Here is a 25276-nt window from a genome sequence, read left to right as displayed (position 1 = left end):
GGGGGACCTTGCGGGCACTGCAGGATTGCAATCCGTTATGTCGTAATGTGTTACCAATGGTTTTCGTGGTGACAGTGGTCCCAGCTGCCTTGAGATCATTGACAAGTTCCCCCCTTGTAGTTGTAGGCTGATTTCTAACCTTCCTCATGATCAAGGATACCCCACGAGGTGAGATTTTGCGTGGAGCCCCAGATCTTTGTCGATTGACAGTCATTTTGTACTTCTTCCATTTTCTTACTATGGCACCAACAGTTGTCTCCTTCTCGCCCAGCGTCTTACTGATGGTTTTGTAGCCCATTCCAGCCTTGTGCAGGTGTATGATCTTGTCCCTGACATCCTTAGACAGCTCCTTGCTCTTGGCCATTTTGTAGAGGTTAGAGTCTGACTGATTCACTGAGTCTGTGGACAGGTGTCTTTCATACAGGTGACCATTGCCGACAGCTGTCTGTCATGCAGGTAACGAGTTGATTTGGAGCATCTACCTGGTCTGTAGGGGCCAGATCTCTTACTGGTTGGTGGGGGATCAAATACTTATTTCCCTCTGCAGAATGCAAATAAATTCATATACTTTCCACAATGTGATTTTCCGGATTTAATTTGTGATGTGCTATCTCTCACTGTTACCAATAACCTACCCTTCAATTATGGGCTGCTCATGTCTTTGTCAGTGGGCAAACTTACAAAATCAGCAAGGGATCAAATACTTATTTCCCCCACTGTAACACAATCAAACCCACCAACATAACCACCTCAGACCACACCCTCCCTATCTCAGACACCCTGAAAATTCTCAGAGTTACAATCGACCGAAATCTCACACTGGAGAGCCAAGTGAAAGCCACAACAAAGAAAATGTTTAACTCAATGTGGAAGCTCAAATGAGTGAAACCTTTCTTCCCGAGGGAAATATTTCACAACTTAGTACAATCCATGGTACTAAGCAATCTAGATTACTGCAATGGAATCTATGCGGGATGTAAAGAACAAATCATAAAGAAACTCCAAACTGTGCAAAACACAGCAGCCAGGCTTATATTCGGAAAAAACAAGATTCAAAAGCACCAAACCTCTACAAGAAAAACTACACTGGCTCCCAATCAAAGAATGCATTGCGTTCAAATATGCACCCTGGTTCACAAGATCATCTATGGCAATGCCCCAGGATACATGATAGACCTCATAGACCTACCAACTAGAAACACAACAAAATCAACATGAACATACCTAAATCTCCACTACCCAAGCTGCAAAGGACTTAAATATAAATCAACCTATACATCCAATCTAGATTACTGCAATGGAATCTATGCGGGATGTAAAGAACAAATCATAAAGAAACTCCAAACTGTGCAAAACACAGCAGCCAGGCTTATATTCGGAAAAAACAAGATTCAAAAGCACCAAACCTCTACAAGAAAAACTACACTGGCTCCCAATCAAAGAATGCATTGCGTTCAAAATATGCACCCTGGTTCACAAGATCATCTATGGCAATGCCCCAGGATACATGATAGACCTCATAGACCTACCAACTAGAAACACAACAAAATCAACATGAACATACCTAAATCTCCACTACCCAAGCTGCAAAGGACTTAAATATAAATCAACCTATACATCCAGCTTCTCTTATATAAGCACACAGATATGGAACGCACTTCCGACCGCTGTAAAAACAACCTAAGACCACCTAATCTTCTGGAAACTCCTAAAGACATACCTGTTCAAAAAGGCACACCCAAATGACTCAACCTAAATGCCTAATCCCACAATACAACAATATAATTGTTCATTCTGGACATAACCTAACCTACTTTTCCCCTAGACCCCAATATGTCCATCAATTCTGATCATTAGTCTGTCATAACCTCACTTTGTATCTGTTCTTGCCGGTATTGGCGACTGCCACTACTGCACTATATAAGCCACATTGACCCTGCAAATAGGTGGGAAAATGTGGGATACAAATGCAACAAATAAATAAATAAATAAATAAAATTATTTGGATTTATTAACCGCTTTTATGAAGAGATTCACCCAAGGCAGTATACAGTAGGTACAGTTTAACATCAAACTTACAGTTTTGTTAACAGCATAATAGTAAAATGTACAGTACAAATACAATAAATACAGCAAACTGAAATCTAATAATAGGACTACCATGAAACAGGATCAAAAATATAGACATTTAACAGCACTGAAATTCAAATAACAGAGATATAATACGATGTCAGCATAGTACTAATGAAATATCTAATAAGCACAGAATTAGAACATTCAAATAATATTGCTATGATACTAATGCTTTTCTACAATACAGCTTACCATATAGCTGAGGGGCCAAATGCAGATATATAGACAGGGACAAGATGGGAGGTACAGAGACAGTTGGGATAAATAGACGGGGTGGCTAAACAGAAGGCAAGTTCTTTGTACAGTTAATCAACATATATGGAACTGGTCTAAATTAGTTGTGTGTAGCATGCTAGTCTAGGTGCAGAATGAGTATTTAGTCAGTCACCCTACGAATTAAAAGCTTGGGAGAAGAGATAGGCTTCCTGAACTAGAGGGCGCTACTCCTGAGAAAGCTTGCTGGCACAGTCATAGTCCTCTGTACACTCTTGTGTCTGTGAGTTCCATAGACTACGTCTGCCAGACGGTAAAAACTGTCATAGCACTGACATCCAGTGGCCTCCAGATAGGCCCGCACGGTGTTGAGACTCTCCGGCGCTCTTGCAAAAGTGACAGGTGGTTGTTGAATTTCGTCAGCATGTGCCTCGCTGCTCATTTCATCATCAGCCGTTGCCTGCGTGTAGGCGCATATCTCGACATCAGTGCTGTCTTCAGCTGTTTGTAGATCATAATCAACAGCTACGTAGTTATGAAACTCCTCCAGTAACACTGGCTGGGATGTCAATAGCCTGTTCATCTGACGCGTTTGCAACAGCTGCATCTGTTTCGTCCCTTTCCACATCCTTAACAAAGCTTGCCCACTTGTAGCAGTTCACAATGGTTGCCTGTGTAACATGATTCCAGGCTTCTTTCTGCATATGTAGGGAATCCACCAGTGATAGATTACGAGCCAGATCAACAGCACGTTTATCCTTGCCAGTCTGGTCATCCATAACGCTCATCAGACGACGTAGCACAAGAGCCCGATAATGTTGTTTGAAATTGGCTATTATGCCCTGATCCATAGGTTGGATCAGAGAGGTAGTGTTTGGTGGCAGGAAGACCACCTTGACGTTAGACAGCCAGACATCATCACTGTGTGCAGCACAATTATCACAAAGCAACAAGATCTGACGCTTTTGTGCCCGCATTCCAGTGTCTAACTTCTTTAGCCACTGCTTACAAATTTCCCCAGTCATCCATGAATTTGCGTTAGCCTCGTATGACACAGGAAGTTGCTTAACATTCTTGAAGCAACGGGGCTGTTTGCTCTTTCCAATGACGAGTGGTTCCAACTTCTCACTCCCATCCATATTGCAGCAAAGGAGGATCGTCAGTTGGTCCTTCGACGTTTTACTTCCTGTAGTTTCGGCTTGTTTGAATGCAAGTGTTCCATCAGGAATCGCTCGCCAGTACAGACCGTTTTCATCAGCATTGAAAATGTCACGAGGTGCAAACTCGTTCAAGATGCTAGGAAGAACTGAAACAACCCAATTTTCAGCACCAAAGTCATCAGCGTCTTGTTTTTCACCATGCTGTTTCTTGAATTTTATGTTGTTCCTCTCCTTCCATCTTTCCAACCATCCAACAGTGGCTTTGAATTCAGTTAGTCCAAGACTTTCAGCTAGCTGATTAGCTTTCTCCATAAGCAGTGGGACCACTGACAGGAAACTGCCTGCTCCTGACTTGAGAAAACCACCGAAGAAGAGCATCTTCTACATCCTCAGCTTTCCCGCCCGTTTTCGTTTCCTGTGTGGATTTGTATTTTGCCCGTCTTCCAGAAGCTGATCTTTCTGCTTCAAGATACTTGAAATGTGACTGGGATTGACACCATATTCTTTAGCAATAGATGCTTGACTTTGTTTGTTTTCTAAATTTTTAAGAACTTCTATTCGTTCAGCAAGTGATAAAGTCTTACAGTTGCGCGATGACGACTCCACTTTACACTCTAACAACATTCTTTCGCTTATTCTGTCTGTGGCAGTTAACCAACGAGATTTCAAATTTACCGCCCCTTTGTCACGTGCCAATTGGCTTCCATATTCTGTGCATGAGCTTATGCGGAGTCTTTCCTGCACAGGAGTGATGAAACTACAGTGTAGTAAATTTAAAACAAATCGGAGAAAATTTTTCTTCACCCAACGCATAATTAAACTCTGGAATTCGTTATCGGAGAACGTGGTGAAGGCGGTTAGCTTAACAGAGTTTAAAAAGGGGTTAGACGGTTTCCTAAAGAACAAGTCCATAAACCACTACTAAATGGACTTGGGAAAAATCCACAATTCCAGGAATAACATGTATAGAATGTTTGTATGTTTGGGAAGCTCGCCAGGTGCCCTTGGCCTGGATTGGCCGCTGTCGTGGACAGGACGCTGGGCTCGATGGACCCTTGGTCTTTTCCCAGTGTGGCATTGCTTATGTACATATGTAAACCATGCATATAAGTGAATCTTGCACTTATCAGTGGTGCACTAAACCAGAGTTTGATGGCGCCAAAAACGGGACCGAAGTACGGCAAGCAGTTAAACAGAGCATGCGCTTATCCGACGTGCACTTAAATGAAGTGCACTGTAATAGATGTCCAGGAAAGACCAATTAAGGGAGTGAAAAATCTTTTCTTGTTGAATTTGTTTAAAATGTCAGAGAGTAAGTGCAATTGTTCCTCAATCACTAGAGAAAACACCAGGTTCAAATGAGCTGCAAGCAGACTTCAGAACAGATTTAAACATCAAGGCCTTGATTTTTTTTTTTTTCAAATTGGCATGTATTACCTTTGCAAAACTGGAAATATATGCATATTTTGCTGGTCTACCTTAGAGCCATGCTCATAACATGTCCTTTTCCAAACTGTGCATGCTATGATTCTAAACATGTCAATAGCAGATTTTCTAAAACGATTGTTTACTAAGGTTGTCCACTCATTTTAGGACAAATGGTAAAATGCAATGAATGTGGGCACTTTGCTATTTGTATGTCTTTAATTAAATCAGCAAGTGCTTGATGTGGGCAGAATCCTCATTCGTTAGGTTGATTTTTGGTGGCAAAATGCAGCTGCGAGGGAAAAGAGTAACAGTCAAACTGGAGCCATTTTGGGCAAAAGAGAAAGCAGGAGCTCTGCATAAATGGTTATATTCTAACAAGGAGACATAAGCTTGCTATTGCCTCTCTGACCTCCCGGAAATAGCTCGTCTGGGCCCACACCACAAACCCAGCCCCCCTCATGCTCTGTTGGACTGCTAAGGTAAGACTTGAGTGAACTTTAGATAGGCCTCCCCAGTCTTATCCTACATGCTGGAGGCATGGGAGGCTCAGCATCCCATGACAGGGGGAGGGGATCGAGACTGAAAGGGGAAATCAGAGGGCCTCTACAATTTTTTTTTAAATGTGGTCCCAGTCTATATTTTGCCAGGGCCCATATAACTGCTACACATGGCCCTGCACTGAATATACAGGGCTAATTTACACGGCCATAGTCAGTGTTTTTAAAAACGTTGACGGCTGCAGACTGAATATTGACCAAATATTTCTGTGACAAGAGACTATTTGTTACAAAAAAATTAATTTGAGACTTCCTCCTTGTCAATATTTTCAGATCCAGCATTATGCTCATGCTCCAGAAATTTTGAACTTGCCAAGTTCTTTTTGCAATATTCTCTCAATTGGCATAATTATATATGATATGATAGCAGGATGTTGTATAAACTGAATACTTTTGGAGGCCCACTTGGGATTACACACAAGTTATCTGTTCTTGTTTTTGGTCAACACTCAGCTGAAACTGCTGTTTACATTATTTATAACACCACAGCATAGTAATAAATGGGATCCTGTGTCCTCTTCCTTGTGTTGGAGAGGTTGTGGTGTTGCTTCATATGTTGTGGGAATCACTTTTATACAAGCATTTTTGGAAAAGTCTGCAGTATTATCAAACACTTAATACAGACACATTTACACTTCTAGATGCTTCCACTTTCTATTAGGCTCTTTGCAGTAGTTGAATTTGACTAATAACAAACTTCCCTTCTGTGTATATTGTTGATTTCAGCTAAAAGTACAATAGCCAGATTTTGGTGAAAGGACAGTGGCTAGCAAAAATCTGGTTGGTTATTGCTATGGAACTTGGAAGTGTGGTCCGGTTCTGGTCTGGGCACCCAATTCCCCAAATTCTATAATTGGTGCCTTAAGTTGAGTGCGATAATTTGGCCACACAGCCAAATTGCACATACAACTTAATTGATGAACATGCCAATCAGTGCTGTTAATTGGTACTTAAATTAGTGACACTAATTGGCTTTAATTAGAACTTACGTGTACAGCTTTCTAAGCATATTCTATAGCATGGTGTCTGTAAATTCTAATGCGCACAGCTGAAAAGGGAGCACAGCCTCACCTCCTTAAGAAGATTACGAAACAAGGGGCTTCCCCAGTCCCTGTCCAAGATTTATACCCAGTGTACTTTGATATGGAGCTGAATTGAGACTACATAAAGATTTGCCTATGGTCCTACCACTGTGAAAATAAGTGTTTTTGTGCACATGGATTTTGCATTTTAAAATATTTTTCTATGTATATATAGTGCCCTGTGGTATGTTAGTTCACCTACTTTAATCTCTGGTTGGTGGTTCTGTTTTTTGGGAACATTTGTTTGTCTCATGTTGTTGAGAGTTGTTTTCTGTGTTCTAGATGCCAACTGAAACCTATGACAGTAGCCCAAGTCAGGATGATTACTGTTTGAGTGCCTCCTGGGGCAGTTGAGGTTTTAATTTTTTGAGGGGAGCTAACATCCTTAGGTATTCTATGATTTTTTTATATTTAGGTTTATATATTTTGCTATCCTGTTTGTTTTGCTCTTGGAATGGGTGGGTCATGGGCATTTTAAAAACTATGAACACTATTATAGAATACACCTGATCTGCACCTAAGTTAGGTACAGCTATTTAAGGCCTGGCTTTAGGTAGCCTAAATAGGTGCACCTAAATTTTAGTTGCAAGAATGGCTGCTAAACATATTCTATAAACTGTGCCTAAATTTAGGCATAGATTATAGAATCGTGTTAAGCACATGGTTTTTCGGCACTGATTTTTAAGGCACCATTTATAGAATTTGGTCCAATATGTGTATCCTCAGCTCTTGTGTTTTGGAGCCCAAGGTCTGTGCGGGAGGAAAGAATAGCCCAGACAACAAAGCACATATGGGCTAAAGATTCACAGAAGAAGTCTAACAGCTACAAAGTCCAGCAGCCTTGTTTCACTGATTTCTAACTTTCCTTCTAAGCTATGGCTTTTTATTAGCAATCATCAAGCATGACTAAACATTCCATACATGATTACAACATTTGGAGCCCTGTTTACTAAGTCACACTAGAGGCATGTTAGCATTTTTAGCATGAGCTATGTAAACACCCATATTCCTATGGGCATCTACATGGTTAGCGCATGCTAATTTTAATTTTTAGCACACATGAAAAACAGTAGCGTACCTTAGTAAACAGGGCCCTTGGTGAACAATATACTTCTCTCTTTCTCACACAGTGCTTACAACATTTACAGCCCACCTTATTTTCTTTGGCTAGACTACACACACATTTCTTCCCTTATGAGTTGTTTCTCAATGTCCTGTATAGTACATTCTGGTTCAGCAATTACAGAAAACTATGGGCGTAGTTTGGAGGGAGAGGGGGCATTGCCCCCCCCCCCCCCCCCCCCCGCCAAACGAGCTGTCAACCTGAGTGGCAAGCCCCTGGATTGCCACATCATTTTCCCTGCTTGACATCCCCTGCCTGGTGCAGTGCAGCATCCCTCTCTCTCATCTCTCCTTCAAGCCCTGTGGCACCTGGTATCGTCATCATTGCCCCCCACTGGAGTCTTCCCCCCTCCCCTACCAGAGTATTCCAATCTCCTGGGCTGCCAACAGCCTCAGCAAGAAAGTAGTGAGCACGCTGCTTTACAGCTGCCTCGGAAGCCCATCTATCTCCTATAGCTTTCTGTTCCCACATAGGCGGGAAGCTGTAGGAAAAAGAAGGGTTTCTGGGGCAGGCCTAAAGCAGCGTGCTTAATGAGGCTGCTGGAGGCTCAGGAGATTGAAGACTCCAGTGCAGCGGGGGTGAGTAACACTGGTTCCTGCATGCAGGCCTGGAAAGGGAGGGAGAGATATGTCTGCCTGTAGATTTGGGGGGTGGGGTGGATGGGGGCAAGCAATACCGGGCCCTGTGGGGCTGAAAAGGAGGGAGAAAGACAAATGTCTACCTGTGGATTTGGGGGGAGGCAAACTATATCGGGATCTGCAGTGCTGGAAGAGGAGGGGAAGAGAGAGACAAATGTCTACCCATGGATTTGGGGTGGGGAGAGAGATGCTGGGGCAAAGAACGATTGGACCTGCGTGTCTGTGGAGGAAGAAAGATAGATGCTGGAGTGGGGGCAGAGAAAGAGCTGATGGATTGGGGCAGAGAATGATGGGAAGTGTGTGGGGGTGAGTGGAGAGACACAGATGCTGGCATGGGGGCACAGAATAATGGGACAGGTGTGTGGCGGGGGGGGGGGGGGGGGAGATTGGGAAAGACACTGGATCCATACAGGTACTTGTGACTAGGACTGATCACTGCTGGAAGCAGGATACTGGGCTAGATGGACCATTGGTCTGACCCAGTATGGCTGTTCTTAAGTTTTATACCAGAGGGGAGGTGCTGGACAGGAAGACAGGGACACAGAAGAAATGATGGTAGGCATGAAGAGAGGAGAATGGATAGGAGATACTGAAGGCAGAAGATGGATGGGACTAGTTGTGTGGATGTGGGGGGGGGGGGGGGAAGGAGCAGAAGATGGCTGGGACTAGGTGGTGTGGGTGGAGGAAAGGAGGTATAGTGCTGAAGATGGATGTGGTGGGGAGAGGAGAGGGGAACAGCAGTAAATGGATGTGACTGGGGGGGGGGGTTGGGAGACGGGAAACAAAGACTAGGTGAGGGAGGGAGAAGGGGAATAGAACAGAAGATGACTAAGGGATAGAGAAGAGGGACAGATCAGATGAATATGACTAGAGGGTGGGGGAGAAGGGGGAACAGAGCACAGGATGACTGGGACTTGGTGATTGTATGGGAGAGTGTTGGGGAGCAGAGAATTATGGATAGGAGAGATGGAGTGGGAGTTTCAAGGGGATAGTGAGTACTTGGGCAATTTTAAGTATGAGTGGGGGTATATTGATGGGTTGGGAGAATGAATGAGGGTGTTAAATGAGGGATAAGAGAAAAGAGGCAAGAAAATGGGTTGACATGTGGGGAACGGTTGAGACATATTGCGAATGACCTGGAAGATGGAAGAGAGGGTGAGGCATTGAAAATGGATGGGAGGGGGTTCTGGGGAGGGGAATGAGTCTCTGAAGGGGTTGAGCGAGTACGGAGATGGGGTTGAAAAGATTGTGAAAGAGAGGAATAGGACATGGGCTATAAGGTAAGAGATGGAAAAATGGCCTAAGAGGCAAAGGAAAGAAGGAGATACAGGGATGGAGCTAGGACTGATAGGGTGAAGAGATGTAGTGGAGGGTAGATGAGAGCTAAGAGGGTAAGTACAGAGAAGGGCTGTGGAGTCAGTACAACAAACCTTCGACTCCTATTTTTCTACTGTCCGACTCCAACTCCACAGCCCTGCTAAAGAGGATGGGAATGGTGGAGGAAGTGGGTGAAAGAGGGGGGGGAGATAGAAAACTGGGGAAGGAAGAGACAGAAGGGGTAATGGGAGTGCTGGAGAGGGAATGAGAGGGAGATGGAAAAAGCTAAGAGAGAGATAGGAAGTGAAATGAAGACTAAGGACTAGAGGGTGAGAGAAAGGGAGAAAAACACAGAAGAAAAATGTGGTGAGGAAAAAATATAAAACAAAAGATAGAACCAGACAAGAAGAGAGAGAAGAAACAGAAAAGAATTTAGAAGGACATGGAAAGTGAAAGAGCCTGGAACCAGCACAATCAGAAAAAAAAAGCGCGCAGACAACAAAGGTAGAAAAGAAAAAACATTATTTTTATTTAATACTTTTTAAGGACTGAGATGTCTGCTTTGTGAAATGTACATTTTTTTTCTAGTTTTGTATTTTGCAGAATACAGGAGAAAATAAGTTTCTGTTTCTCTCTTGCAAGACCAGTATTGCCCTACTTATAGAATCTGGCTTTTTTTGGGTGGAGGGAAGGAGGGGTCTTCATTTCAGTTTTTATCTTTTTTTTTTTGTGCTCCTCTATTTTGCATCAGTTGAGGGTCTGCCCATGTAACTGAGTGAAGGTTCTGCTGGCATGTAGTGTCTGTATCGGAATGTGTAACAGTTCAGCTTGTTCCAGTTTTCCAGCAGCTAGTGTATTGGTGCTCTAGAGTCCAGTGTAATATTTATTGCTCTGTCTTTTCATATGTGGGTTAGGGCTGTTATGGTGTGAAGTTTTCTGTATAGCTTTTGAGTATCCCTTTGCAGGGTTTTGTGTTATTTCATAAAGTGTCTGGTACTATTTTAAAGCAGGCTCTGGGGCAAGAGCTCCCACCACTCAAAATAAATATGCTGAACGCCAGTGGTCTAAACATCGTGTACAGTCATCACGCAACAAAAACCCATCTGCTTTAAACAAAGTGGAAGGAGTGTGCTCTGTTCCTGAGACGATGATCACAATTTGAATATTTTTGTCTGGTGAGTTGTAAGGGGGATGAAGCATTAATCAGCTAGGATAACCGCATAAACAGGACCACATAAAACACAGTACTATCTTTATGAACTTCATCCTAGCCGGTTAAGTGCTGAAATCACACTTAACCAGCAAATACCAAGAATACTAGGACTAGGGGGCATGTAATGAAGCTACAAAGTAGTAAATTTAAAACTAATTGGAGAAAAGTTTTCTTCACTCAACGTGTAATTAAACTCCAGAATTCGTTGCCAGAGAATGTGGTAAAGGCAGTTAGCTTAGCTGGGTTTAAAAAAGATTTGGACGGCTTCCTAAAAGTCCATAGACCATTATTAAATTGGACCTGGGGAAAATCCACTGCTTATTTCTGGTTTATTTATCATTAAACTTTTTTGGGATTTTGCCAGGTATTTACAACCTGGATTGGCCACTGTTGGAAACAGGATGCTGGGCTTGATGGCTGTCCCAATGTGGCCATACTTACATACTTATGTAACGCTTACCTGACCACCTGTGCCCAGATATTCAATTCTGATGCCCGGACACAGCCCAGCATTGAATATCTGGAAATAAAGCCTGCTGAAATGCTCTACTTCAGGTCTGCACCCATTGCTGCATGGGGAAGCCTCCTATGGATGCAGAATATATGCTTGCATTTAATACTATGACAATTCGGAGTCAGGGGGTCAGTATTTTTTTTATAGTAGAATTCTAGGCAACATAATTTAACTTGGATAATTTTTGTTGCTTATAACCACTGTTGGCCCTCTTTTGGGGCCAAGAGGAAAAATCTTATGCCTGGGTGTGTTGCCTCCGAGGGAGAAGGGCTAGAAAAAAGTGCTACCTGTGGGAAGGGGGGAGGAATAAGTGCTGCCTGTGGATGGCCACAGGAAAAACATTCTGCCTGTTTGTATGCGTGTGTGTGTGTGTGGGGGGGGGGCGCTATGTTTTTCTATCCATGTGCATGGTAAGGGGAAGTGCTGGTAAGGAAGGAGGAAGGGAAAGTGCACTCTCTACTTGCTAATCAATGTGAATGTGAGAGGGGGCATAATGAGAGAAATTTCCCATGGTGCTGGCTCATTTCAGTTAAAAAAAATCAAACAAAATAAAACATGGAAAAGAAAATAAGATGATACCTTTTTTATTGGACATAACTTAATACATTTCTTGATTAGCTTTCGAAGGTTGCCCTTCTTCGAAAGCTAATCAAGAAATGTATTAAGTTATGTCCAATAAAAAAGGTATCATCTTATTTTCTTTTCCATGTTTTATTTTGTTTGATTTCTATTGATAACCTTAAGAGTGGACTAACACGGCTACCACACTCCTCTAGTTAAAAAAAAAAAAAAGAAAAAGAAATATACACACATACATACATCTCCACTGTTTTGATATGCTCGCTTCATAGTCAGTGTTTTAGTCTGGTGTGTGTGTTTTGAATAACCATAATTAATATGTATGAGATATTTATGCAAATGATATGCTAATTTGTCAATCCCCACCCTTTGCTCCCCGCCCCAAAATGAAACATACTACTCCCATGACACAACAGATAATATTCACAGCTTGTTCCCTCCAAGATTACAGCTCTCATCATCAGAAGAATTAAATCATTCTTCTTTATATTCTTCTTGGTTATTTTACTATTGTTATGTTGTTAACAAAATTGTAAGTTTTATGTTAAACTGTACCTGCTGTACACCGCCTTGGGGATTCTCTTCATAAAGGTGATTAATAAACACCAATAAATAAATAAATATGACTGACACAAACTCCCCTTCTTTTCTAACTCATTTTACTCTCTTACATATGTATGTTTCATCTTTGCATTTTACGTATTGTATTGACATTGTAAATAGTATACTGTGCCATACTTTGTATTGTTATTTGAATATTTTTACTGCGGTAATTGTCTATTGCTTATGCTTGACTTATTCTTGTTGTATACTGCCTTGAGTGAATTCCTTCAAAACGGTAGTAAAGAAATCCTAATTAGTTAATTAATTACTCCAAATCAAGTAACCAAACTAAATTAATTATGGAACTGGGATAAAGCTAACGTTGATTTTTATACTAAGGATGAAAAGATTCTGTCAGTCATTTTTACTGTATGACCCAAACTGAGAAACAGTTAAGGCCTATATTATGTTTTATGAAAGGCATTTGCTACTGCCACAGAACTGCACCCTGATTACTGGTGCTGAAATATTTGTTTTCTTTTGTATAATGCTGTACATTTTAGTACAGTAAATACATTTCTCTTTCCATATCAACAGGAAATTTAGAACACCACAGGATCTTTATGATATCAGTTGATTTTTAACAAAAATGTAACTCTCTTCCTACAAAAAGACCTGATCTTAGAATCATCGAAATGACAGTTTGACAATGGGACCTTTCTAATAAAGGACATTAAGTTTGGGGCTTAACATGCTTTAGCACAAACATTTAGGGGCCCTTTTACTAAGCTGTGGTAAAAGGGGGTCTGCGCTAGTGTCAGTGTGGGTTTTTGATGCACACTGAGGTCCTCTTTTACCACAGCAGGTGAAAGACTGATCATTTTTGGGGAAAAGAAACGACTGTGTCTTAAGTGAACCACCTGCCGCATGGCCTGACTTATTGCATGCTATTGCCATGGTAGCCATACCACATTTTGTCCTTGCCAGGTGCACTGAAAAATGGACATGCATGCGTCCAAAACACATGCCTACACCAGCACACCTTAGTAAAAGGGCTCCTAAATATTTAGTCTTGTCTTTATTAAGTTTAAATTTGAACATCAATGCCCAAGACTCTAAAATATCAAACCCGCGTAAACGGGATACATATAATATCCCCCACATAAAAGGGCAAAGCCCATTTTGGAGAGTTTATAACTTAAGGGGTCTAAAAGAATATTAAAACAGGATTGGCGACATTAGCGAACTTTGGGGAACTCCATAAGTGAGGATCCAGGATCCCTGGAACCACTCTTCCTAAATTATGTATACCATAATTTGACTTTCACCAAATCAAATGCATTCGACATATCAAACTGCATTAAAAGAACCCTTTTACCATTACTAATCTCTCCTCTAAACTCCGATAGCAAGGTCCCCAGAACTGTTTCTGTGCTATAACCACATCTAAAACTGGACTGAGGTTCATGTAAGGTATTATCATATTCCAAATATTCCTTCCATCACCTTAGTTAATAGAAGTATACATGACACTGATCTATATTTACTTACATTATTGGTCTTTAAAGAGGAATTCTTACTGATAGGCGTTAGTAAATTATAAGCAATATTGCAAGGAAAAGAACCAACCAGTGTTAAGCATGTATAGCTATTTAATAAAACTTCCTCAGGCATTTCTCATTAGATATACTGGGCAGTTGTCCAAGTACCAGTAGAGGAGTATTTTTTCAAATACATGGAAACAAAAGTTTGGGAAGGAAGGGTATAAGAGGTACACTATGCCTTCATCATTTTCAGAAGAGAACATCTAAATCTGTTAAATTAAAAGGAATAAGGGCTTGTCTGATTTTATCAGTTTTACCCTTAAAGAATAGGGCATGATCCTTGGCCGAAGGGGAAGAGTTATCAGTGGACAGTAACTTTGATGAGTTGGTTAATTTATTCAATACTAGGAAAAAAGCCCGTTTCGTGAAAAAAAAAAAATTAAACAGGCGCTAGCAAGGGTATCGTGAAAGCATGTTCTTATCTCTCTCCCCTGCCCTCCCATCCATGTCCATGTCCGAGGTCGCAGCGGCGGCAGGCTCGGCTCGCCTCCCCTTCCCTCTCAGTGTCCCGCCCTCCTCTCACATCATTTCGTCTTTCTGCGAGGGCAGGACACAGTGGAAAGGGAATGCAGGAGGTGAGATGACGTAAGCTCATTTGCATACGATTACGAACCTAGAGAGCCAGCCATCCAGGGACAGACAAATTATTATATAGGATGATAATTTTTCCATCAAAACCTTACTTCCTAATCAAAGATATAAAGTAGGATAACTTAGCCGGCTTAACCTTAGATTTATAATTGTTTATTACCACCCTCCATTGCAGTCTGTTTTCCTCTAAGCTGTTGTCTATGTTTTCATTCTAGACCCGAACAAATCCCTCAGAAGCTTACTATTAATAATGTTGATTTCCAACTTTCCTCAGTTAAGATTTTGGAGGTTCAAATTTGACAGTACTATCTCATTAGAACCACGGGTAAACTGTGTAGTTAAAAAGTGTTTCTTTTCACTGAAGAAGCTTCATAGAATTAGGAAAAAGTTTTTGAATTTACTTAATATGAACAATTGATACCCTCTTTGTTGTACTCTCTTGATTACTGCAATTTGATCTATCTGGGTTGCTCTAAGGGCTCATTAAGAAAGCTGCAAACAGTGCAGAAATCGGTGTTCAGATTGATTTTTGGTTTGACTGTTTCTTCTTTCTATATAAAACTTCATTGGTTTAAATTAGCTTGCTTTCTTTTTAAAGTGTTACAAGGGCAGATTCCTAATTATATGCTTGCTCACTTTTGTTTTGCTTCCTCTAATAGAGCCTGGAGATTTATTACTGATAACTTTTTCATATTTTCTACAGTTAAAGGAAAGAAAAGATTAAGTCATTTTGATGGGTTAGTAGCATCAGGGAACATGTTTATGAAAAGAAATTGCAGGATTGTTTTTTCCATCTCAGTCCTACTTGTCATTTAGGAAGCATATAAAAACCTATTTAGAAAATGTTGTAACTACAGTGTTTTCTTTTTTTCTACTGCTGCCTAGAAGTTTGTTCTGGTTTCTTTAATTTGGAACCCACTTAGAACTGCAAGGCATTAGCAGATACAAATCCGGATGTAATGTAATGTGGTAAATACTCCAACCCTTCCTATCTCTGATAGTTTGAAAATTTGGGGAGTAATATTTGACCGTTAGCCAAAAAGATGTTCATCATGTTGTGGAAGCTCAAGCGAGTACGCCACCTCTTCCCGAGACCACTCTTTGGAAATATGGTACAATCATTGGTGCTTTGTCACACAGACTACTGCAATGGTACATTAGCAGGGTGTAAGGGTTTTGTCTTGAGAAAACTACAGACTGTCCAAAATACGGCAGCGAAACTTGGTCTTCAATAAAGCCCGGTTCGATAGTGCGACGCCTCTTCTTGCTAAACTTCACTGGCTTCCGATGAAGGAGCGCACTGAATTCAAGGTTTGCACCATGGTTCACAAAATCATCAATGGGGATGTCCCAAGTTACTTGCTGAATATGATTGACTTGCCAGCCAGAAATGCTGACCTGTCCTCAAGATTATACCTCACCTTGCACTATCCCAGCTGGAAAGGCTGTAAGCACGGATCTATTCAAACATCAAGCTTTCCCTTCATCAGTGCGCAACTATGGAATGCACTTCCTAGAGACATCACCAGTCTGAGAGACTACCTTACCTTTCGCAAGGCACTAAAAACGCATCTGTTTACCAAAGCATTTTCTCCGGGAACAATATAGGATTATCGCCTCTGCCAGCTGGCATACGTGGATCCTGTTTAGTCCTATTCTTTTGTCCTGTTATATGTAAAGTATCCTTTCTTTCTTGCCCTTCTGCTCTACTATTCGCATTTGTATCTGATATCACCTGGAGTTCTCTCTCTCTCTCCAGTTTATGTAAGCTACATTGAGCCTGCATGTGTGTGGGGATAATGTGGGGTATAAATACCTTAATAAATAAATAAAATGTTTCCTAAAAAAATCTTAATTTTCAAAAGCTCTTTGTTAAACCAATTTTGCCTCACTTTGTCAGGTCATTTCTTAAGCAGTGCTATTTCGTCTAAGATTTTTCTGCCAAGCTCATTCCAGTTTAGTAATAACAAAACAACTTCTTGTTCTGAACTATGATCTACCCTGCTCCAGAAAGTATTATCATTTTTACCTCTTGTAATATAATTAGTTGACATGTTGAAATTTTTTTCATAATGTCCTTCCATTAGCTTATAAAATATAGTCTATAATGATCAGACCAACTGAGTCCCAATGTTGTCTCGATACCAAAAAATTATCGAGCGTTAGTTTTATTTTAATCATTTATCATTTTTCATTTTACAAGGGTCACTTGCAAACAGTAATACAGCGATGACTGTACAAGAGTGTTAGTTTTATATGCAAAGAGATCTAACTGATGACCCTTTGAATGTGCGATAGCGAATGAGAGTAATATATTTAATGAGTTCAGAAAGAAATTTACTGTCTTGACCTTAGGATCACTACTTTGTTCTAAATGTAGATTCAAGTCCTCTAGTAAGATAATATTGGCATATTCCATATTAACTGCTGCTATAAAATCTACAAAGTTCTCATGAGCAATTTTCCATTTTCATGGCAGAAAAAAATAGAATACAACATAGTGAATCTTCTCATCTTGAATAGTACAGGATAACATCTCCAATGAAGATGACATAAAAGCAAGTTTCCTCTGAACAAAGAGGAATAAGTATAGATTAATGCTATACCCTCTCCCTTATTTCCCTGGGTTGGTGAACCATATCTATTTGCAGAATCATCAGAAAGTTATAGCCAGGTTTCTGAAATGACCACCAGGCCTGGTTGTTCTGCTATCCACTTCTTAATTGTACTTGCTTTGTTTACTACATACCTGGTGTTAATATAATAAACAGGTATATGCATAAGTTGAACTAACATCTTGTAAATGACCTACTGTGGTCAACTGGTGTGCAAAAGAGCCATGTTTCAACTTTCTAAATCTGTCGTGTTGATTCTTCTGTGTCTTCTATTAAATTTGGCATAACCAACTCACAGTCAAGCATTACGACTGTGAGATACATGATGTATTTTTGGCTGCCGTAAGTGAGATATAAAACAGTCAGTATCTGCCAACCAAGACCGTAGAAGACATCGCTGTTTCCCAGAAGTAAGAAAACATGTCAACTATCTCAGGTTCATGGCCATGCTAAAGTCACATATTTAGCTCACCACAATAAAAACTTAAAGTAAAAGGAACCTATCAGCCTACAGACTTCAGTGAAGTGACCACAATAAAAAAATATCTGGTTAATGCAGTCCTACGTAACATTACTAAAACATATTCCAAAAACAAAATCAAACTTAAAAATTGCACACAAAGTTGCGTTTGGAAGCAGTTTCTAGAATTGGATAGCAAGGCTTCTTTCATCAGGAAGGATTATCTTTCAACCAATTTGTTCCATTAAGGTACCCAGTTTCTGAAAAAATGCCACCATCTGACAAGGGCAGGCCATGCCCCTTTGATGGCATGCCTAAGGCAGTGTGCTTCATTCTTGGCGCGCTTTTCAGCTTGAAAAGGTAGGAAGTGATGACACAGTGGGTGGGTCCAAGCTGCACCACCGGAGATGCTGCTGTGCGTAGTGAAAGATGCTGAAATAAGATGTTACCAACAATCAGGATGAAAAGCACAGATCAGAGGGACAGCAGACAGTAAAAAGCCTTCCTCTGTCTTGGCATGCGTTTCAGCTTGAACAAGCAGGAAATGACGATACAGAATGGGTGGGGCCAAGCCACACCACTGGAGACACTGCTGTGCATAGTGAAAGATGGTAAGATAGTGGTGCTGTTTTCTTGAGATGTCTGAAGCCAGTAACTCCTGGGAACTGGTTTTCTTAGTGCAAGTGCCACAAAGCTCTGAAATGCACAGAAAAAATAAGATAGGTGGAGATGCCAGTCTACCTCATTCATGACTTTATTTAAAGGAATGAGGCATTCTGAACAAAAAGAACCAAGCCAGGAATTTACAAACTTAAAATACCATGTCCTCTCAGGCAGGCAGGTGCTCTGTTCCATTCCAGCTGGCTACATATGGTCTGTATAAAAAAATATATAGGGAACACATGAGAGTAACATATAGCACAAACAACTTAATAATAATCCTCTTTAAAATGAGAACTTCCTAAATTTTTATAATTTTATATATTTTATCGATTTTCCTAAAAATAGGGATGAAAAGCCTCAACAGACTCCATCTTGGCAGAAGAGCCAATCGATTATGGGAGTTCTGTCATCATGGGCTAAAAAACCTCCCAAAATTTTAATTGAAAATAGTCCAGACAAACTTTTTACTTAGTCGAGTTCAACAGCCATGAAGTGGAGTGAGCTTGTATTTCACGGACCCTGACGCAGCTATTGAAACTTTGGCCATTGTCGGCCGTGGAATGGTATAGAAGGAGTTTGTGCATCTTTCAAGCTAAGTAAAAAGTTTGTACCATTTTCAATTAAAATTTTGGGAGTTTTTTTTAAGCCCATGATGACAGAGAGAATTCCCATAATCGATTGGTTCTTCTGCCAAGATGGAGTCTGTTGAGGCTTTTCCTCCCTATTTTTAGGAAAATTGATAAAAAAATATATAAAATATAAAAATTTAGGAAGTACTCATTTTAAAGAGGATTATTATTAAGTTGCTCACGATATACATGTAGCCTGTATCAGTTACATCAGCTACAGCAAACCGAGGCTAAAAGCTTCCTACAAGCCGGTAAAGCTGCATGGTGAGTCAGTCTCCTCACTGTAGTGGTGACATATACAATGTGAATCTGTAACTTGGTAGGAGATTTTGTACAAGTAAGGCTGAACATCCTTTAAACTTCTGTCAAATGTATAGTTAAATATGGTTGTGTGAAATATAGTTTTCAAGCCTCCAGTCACCTTTATTAATAGGAAGAAGGAACTTGAGTGTAGATCTTGTTTAAGATTTGTATCTGTTGTAAATCTAAATGTTCCTGGAACACAGTACTTTTTTGCTGTTTGTTTTATTGCTGACATTTATTTCTTCTCAAGTTTCTGTCCTGGTCATCCTCGTAGTGTGGGCTTGATAGATGCTACTGAGATTTTTTTTCTTTACTATATATAATTTAATTTATAATAGTGTGTATCTTTAGCACTTTCTGTACAACCGTATACTATAATATGTAAATTGCATTTAAAAATAGAAAACAAAAATTGCCTGACTGTGGCAGGTATTCATGCATGTTCATCACTTTTACAATGTTGATCTTTTCACCACGTTTCTTCCCCACCTTTGCCAGCATCAGTCAAGTTCACATTGATCATGAGTGCATCCCTTGGGTGGTGGTAACCATTATCTGAGAAAAGCCAACAATTTTTGTCTGTAGAACTCCAGGGATATTTGTCCTAGTTCACCACTTTCATCTTCTACAGTGCATCCTAGAAAAGAAAGGAAAATGAATATTAAATTCAGACAGCAAAGATATAATAGAAATATATCAATATAGTACTCATAAACCACTAATTTCCCCAAAAGGGTTCATTGCGGTGTACAAATAATCTCTTTCCTTTTGTCTATCTTGCCTCATTTACCTTTCCATGTTCACATTTTCTTAAACCTTACTACTACTATGTATATATCAGGTTGTAATGTTCTCCATATAATACTTTATAATTCTATTTACTATGTAAGCCGCATTGAACCTGCTGTTATGTGGGAAAGCGTGGGGTACAAATGTAATAAATAAATAAAAAGATATCAACTTATCGTTCATTACTTAGCCATAATATAAAACCTTCAACAACTAAACAACATGCTAAGGTCACTCAAATAAAAAAAAGTTTTAATCTTTTTCTGAAATACTAAGGGGCTTTTTACAAAGCCGCGCTAGTGTTTTTAGCTCGCAGTAAAAATCAGCTGGTGGTAAACGCTAAGACACCCATATGAAGGGCAACTCAGCATTTACTGCCAGCTGATTTTTACCACGAGCTAAAAACACTACCATGGCTTTGTAAAAGGCACCTTGGTATTTCAGGAAAAGATTAGAACTTTTTTTTATGTGCGAAACCTTTGTAAAAGCCACCTTTAAATAACTCATTGCTGGATTTCTAATTAACTACACAAATGACTACTAAATACCCAATTCAGCTTATGAATTTAAAGCCAGCTATTATAGCGTGTCTATATAAAGACTGAAAAGCGTTTCTGCTACATTTTTATTATATTTTGACAAATGTTGAAGTCATGTTGCATGAAAAAGACTTCTCATCTAAGTAAAGTGCTTCCATGGCCCTTTCCAACTTCTATTAGATTACATTCTGTTTTGGATTTACAGTGGAGGAGTAGCCTAGTGGTTAGTGCAGCGGACTTTGATCCTGGGGAACTGGGTTTGATTCCCACTGCAGCTCCTTGTGACTCTGGGCAAGTCACTTAACCCTCCATTGCCCCTGGTACAAAATAAGTACCTGAATATATGTAAACCACTTTGAATGTAGTTGCAAAATACCACAGAAAGGCAGTATATCAAGTCCCATTGCCCTTTCCCTTAATGAGAATGTTTGCAGATGAAGTGTTATAATGGATTCTATGACCTGTTTGCACAGATGGGGAAACTCTACTTTACCTTGAAATCTCCCATAGCCTCTCTTAACGCTGTCAAGTTCATCAGCAGAATGTCACATAAGTAAACTCAAAATCCAAGCCTTGTGTTCCCACTGTTCCAATGGAATACCCCAGTGTTCTGGAGGAGGATGGTGGGTGAACCAAAGTCAGCACTGTTTCCTCAATCTGGTGACCTTCCACTGAAACCTCCAGCACTTCTGAAGGTCGGTTCAGCTTGATCTCGTGTACTGTAGGAACCAACTCAAAGAACCTTCCCTCTTGACAAACCTGTTCTGAAAATTAGAAAGAGTAAGAAGCTCAAAAGATATTTAAAAAAATTATATATATATATATATGAATATAGAGAGAGAGAAATTAGAAAAGGTTCAAAGGGCAACCAAAATGATTAAGGGGCTAGAACTCCTCTCATATGAGAAAAGGCTTAGGGCTCTTCAGCTTGGAAAAGAGACTGCTGAGGGGAGGATATGATTAGAGGTCCACGAAATCCTGAGTGGAGTAGAACAGGTAAACATGATTTGATTGTTTACTCTTTCAAAAAATTAAGATGACAAGAAGACACTCCATGAAGTTACATGGTTCATAGTTTTAAACAAATAGGAGAAAATATATTTTTCCATTCAATGAATAGTTCAGCTCTGGAACTCGTTATTGGATGATGGTGCGGAAAAAGCAATTAGCATATCTGCATTTTTTAAAGTTTTGGACAAGTTTTTGGAGGAAAGTCCATAAACTGCTATTAAGATAGATAGGGGAAAGCTACTATTTATTCCTGGGGTTGGTAGCATGTAATCTTGCTATTCTTAGATTCTGCCAGATACTTGTGGGCTAGATGGACTATCGGTCTGAACCAGAATGGCAATTCTTATGCTCTTAAGGGCTAAATCATGCTCCAAACCCTGCTGTAGGAAGGCCAACTAGCTGGCACAGTGCTTTGCATGGTGAAGTATGCCTCTCAGAGCACCAGCTCTCAAACAGTCTCCACATGTGAACATAAGCCACAGAGGTGGAGGCAGGGCCATTAGGCCACCTGATGTGAGTGTCTGTGCCTGCACTCTTCTGGAAGCGGCATCTCCCCCTTCCTTCCTCCACCCCATTCCCCAAGATTTACCTTATGTTTAAAAGCCGGCGGTGGCAGCGATTCCAGTACGCTGCACTGCCGCCAGCACCTGCCTCTTCTCTTTACTGTAGCCACTTCTCTGATGTAACTTCCTGTTTCATCAGAGGCGGCCGAAGCAGAGAAGAGGCCAATGTCGGCGACAGGGCAGTGTACTGGAATCACTACCTCCACCAGCTTTTGGAACATGAAGAAAGAAGAAACTTAGCCCGGGGGAAGGGGGGAGCGAGGCATCTCTGCCCTGGGCCAACCCTGGGAGGCGGGACTACAACAAGGTCTGAATAACCAATGCCAAGTAACCTTTATTCTTCAGTTGATGTCACTCAAGGGAAAAAAAAGGGAGACAGAACCTCCATTAAGATGGGACCCTGCCAGATGATCGCCGAGGTCCTTGTTAAAAGGAAGGAAGCCCTCCAGAAGGCACTGGAGGTCTGTGTACCAAGGGCATCACAGCTAATCTGATGCCGCTAAATCACCAACAAGGGATGTCTTAACACCCTCTGCAGCACTCTGCCAATCAGATGCCAAGGGGAGGGACACAAGTGGGCTCCCTGTGGGGCCAGAGTTGTACCAGCGTGTCTATGCTCACAGCTATAGCCTCCCTTAAGACCATCAGATCTCAAGAAAGAAACCCCCAGTGATCCACGTGACCAAACTTCTGGAAACAGCTCCCACTTGCCAGCGTGTTCTCCAATCCATGTGAGTTGATGAGAGGACTAACAAATTCTTCTCCGCCCAATGGCGCAGTGACACACCCTCCAGAGCCACTATTACCCTCTTGGTCTCTCACTGCTTGCTGATATAAGCCATCATGGTTGCATGGTCCAATATCACCCAGAGAGCCTTCCCTGCCAGGATTGTGAAGAAAAACCTGGAAAGCCAAGCAGATGGTTCGGGTCTCTGGGTAATTGATAGGCCAAAGTTCCTACCTCTCTGTCCAAGAGCCTAAGTCCACATACCACGGGCACCTCAGCCAGTCCAGGGCCACCAGGATCACCCTGCCCCAATGGGCTGCCACTTTTCTCAACGGACGACCTAACATTGACCACGGAGGAAAAGCATACAGCAAGCCCCCCCTCCACAAATTTTAAAAAAATAATAAAATAACTCCTGTTTGCCACCAAAGCCATGTTAAATAAAACACCAGGAGTTACTTTATTATTATTTTTTTAATTTGCGCTGGTTGGGTAGTTAAGGGCATACTAGGAGCCATCGTAGGTTATAGAGCATGAAATAAAGCTGGTACAAATTCTCCAATCCTGCTTCAATATTCCAGCCCAGTCAGCTACACAAGCCTCTCTGCCCAAGCTGAAAGACCAACAACTGGCACCTGTGGCAACCCACGTGAAGATCGACACACACCTGCACCAAGTAGATCTAGAGACCTCTGATGCTGCTGGCACGTAGACTGCAGTTTTGCCTACCTCGCTTATTTCCCACGAGTTTGGGCTTATTTCATTTAATTTGCAGTATGCTTCATTTTATACTATTACAAATTACTCGAGGGAAAAAAAAGTTGAGGAAAGAAAATTTTTCTTCTTGAAATTTTTATTAATTTTATAATGATACAGGGAAGAGAAATGCAAAGTACAAGGAATAATCAAATAGTCAAATCAAAGAATATCAATATATATGTAATAGAGAAGGGATTAGGGGAAAACAATATTACAAATAAATTCAAAACCTGCTCTCCTCTTTACCTGTCCTGGTGGGGTCGGCTGGAATCAATAAAAATGACCTCCCCCAAAATTACGTTCATTTTAATTATGTTACCTATTTTATTTCCCCCTTGCTTTTATAAAAGTATTGACACAATTTTAAGTAAGTTCTTGTGGTCTGGGAAAGAAACAATTTTTTATTGTATTTCGTATGTGGCTTGTCCCCCCCCCCTTAGACTTTTCTAGATATAGGGAGTTATAAAGTTTTGGGGTTGAAAACTCGCAGGTAGCTTATTTTTGGGCTTGTTGCCATCGCCACTCTCTGGAAATAAGCGGGGTTGGCAACATGGTAAAAATTCTGTGCGGGAAACTTGCCTACTATGAACCACAAACCAAGTTTCCAACTCACCTACCTCCTTCTCTCCGGTCCATTTGCACTGCAATGGAGACGCAGAGAGAAACCAGGTCATCCATTCAAACTCCTCCATACTGTTGTGTTGACTGTTTTTCCCTCAGAACTAACGCAGTCTGTACCCCCCCCCCCCCCCACCCCCACTGAGCTTGTCCTATCGGAACGCACGGCTTCCCCACACCTGGCCAATGGTCGGCAGGCTCTCTCAGGCACTATTGGCTGTCTTGGTTGCAGAGGCGGTGTCAGCTCTGCTGCTCTGAGATTGGCTGCTTCCCCCTCGTCTGTTCGGCCAATTGAAATTGGGCACTAGTTGTGGATTAACTTGTGTGAGTGGGGGGAGCTGCGTACAGAGGGTCAGGGGAGGAAGAGGGTAACATTGCTTCCGGTTCTTCGTTGCAAGGGAGTAGCTGGGTGAGTGTAAAAAAATTTGGACTTTATTATTATTTTTTTTTTTAGTGAAAATGTGCTTATTTTGACACGACTACTTGGGAACACTGTGTCTGTGTGCCCTTGCCCCTTAGTCATCATAAATCTCCTTGCATCGACCCTGATAGAAAGCAAATGCAGCTGCGCTGAATATATCACATGGAAAAAAGTTCTTTTCCATTCCAATCGCATCAGCACGCCGTATTTTGCGCTTCAAGCGCTGGTACTCAAATAAGAATAAGATACTCTTTCTACTACATCCCAAATGTCTTCCTGTGTGAGCATTTGCCATTTATTTAACTCGCACATGTCCAGGCCGCCCACCTCATTTATTTCTCTTTGTACGGGAGAGGCACGGAACCTATTCTGCCGCAATGGAGAGCGGCTCGTATCTTTCTCTACTATGAAAATGCAAAGTCCTGAAGACACAGCTCATCGTCTTTGGACAATGGCTAGTATAAAGACGCATCCTCAGCCCCCC

The 25276-nt window shown here is 41.1% G+C and overlaps 1 long non-coding RNA gene across 3 annotated transcripts; it reads right to left on the bottom strand.

Moving 5' to 3' along the window:
• Positions 1-16786: 16786 nt before the first annotated feature.
• Positions 16787-24459, bottom strand: LOC115481783. 3 transcript variants are annotated; one of them, XR_003944004.1, is made up of 4 exons: positions 24367-24459; positions 21187-21457; positions 18578-20002; positions 16787-18466 (listed from the first exon to the last, which is right to left on the bottom strand). It is a non-coding gene; the product is annotated as an uncharacterized LOC115481783 (long non-coding RNA). The 3 variants fall into 3 exon arrangements; XR_003944002.1 differs by having other exon boundaries at positions 16787-20002; XR_003944003.1 differs by having other exon boundaries at positions 16787-20002; positions 24371-24459.
• Positions 24460-25276: the final 817 nt, after the last annotated feature.

This window comes from Microcaecilia unicolor, chromosome 12 (assembly GCF_901765095.1).
Source record: "Microcaecilia unicolor chromosome 12, aMicUni1.1, whole genome shotgun sequence".
In the NCBI taxonomy this organism is placed as follows: Eukaryota; Metazoa; Chordata; class Amphibia; order Gymnophiona; family Siphonopidae; genus Microcaecilia; species Microcaecilia unicolor.
This window is presented reverse-complemented; position numbering and strand designations above follow the sequence as displayed.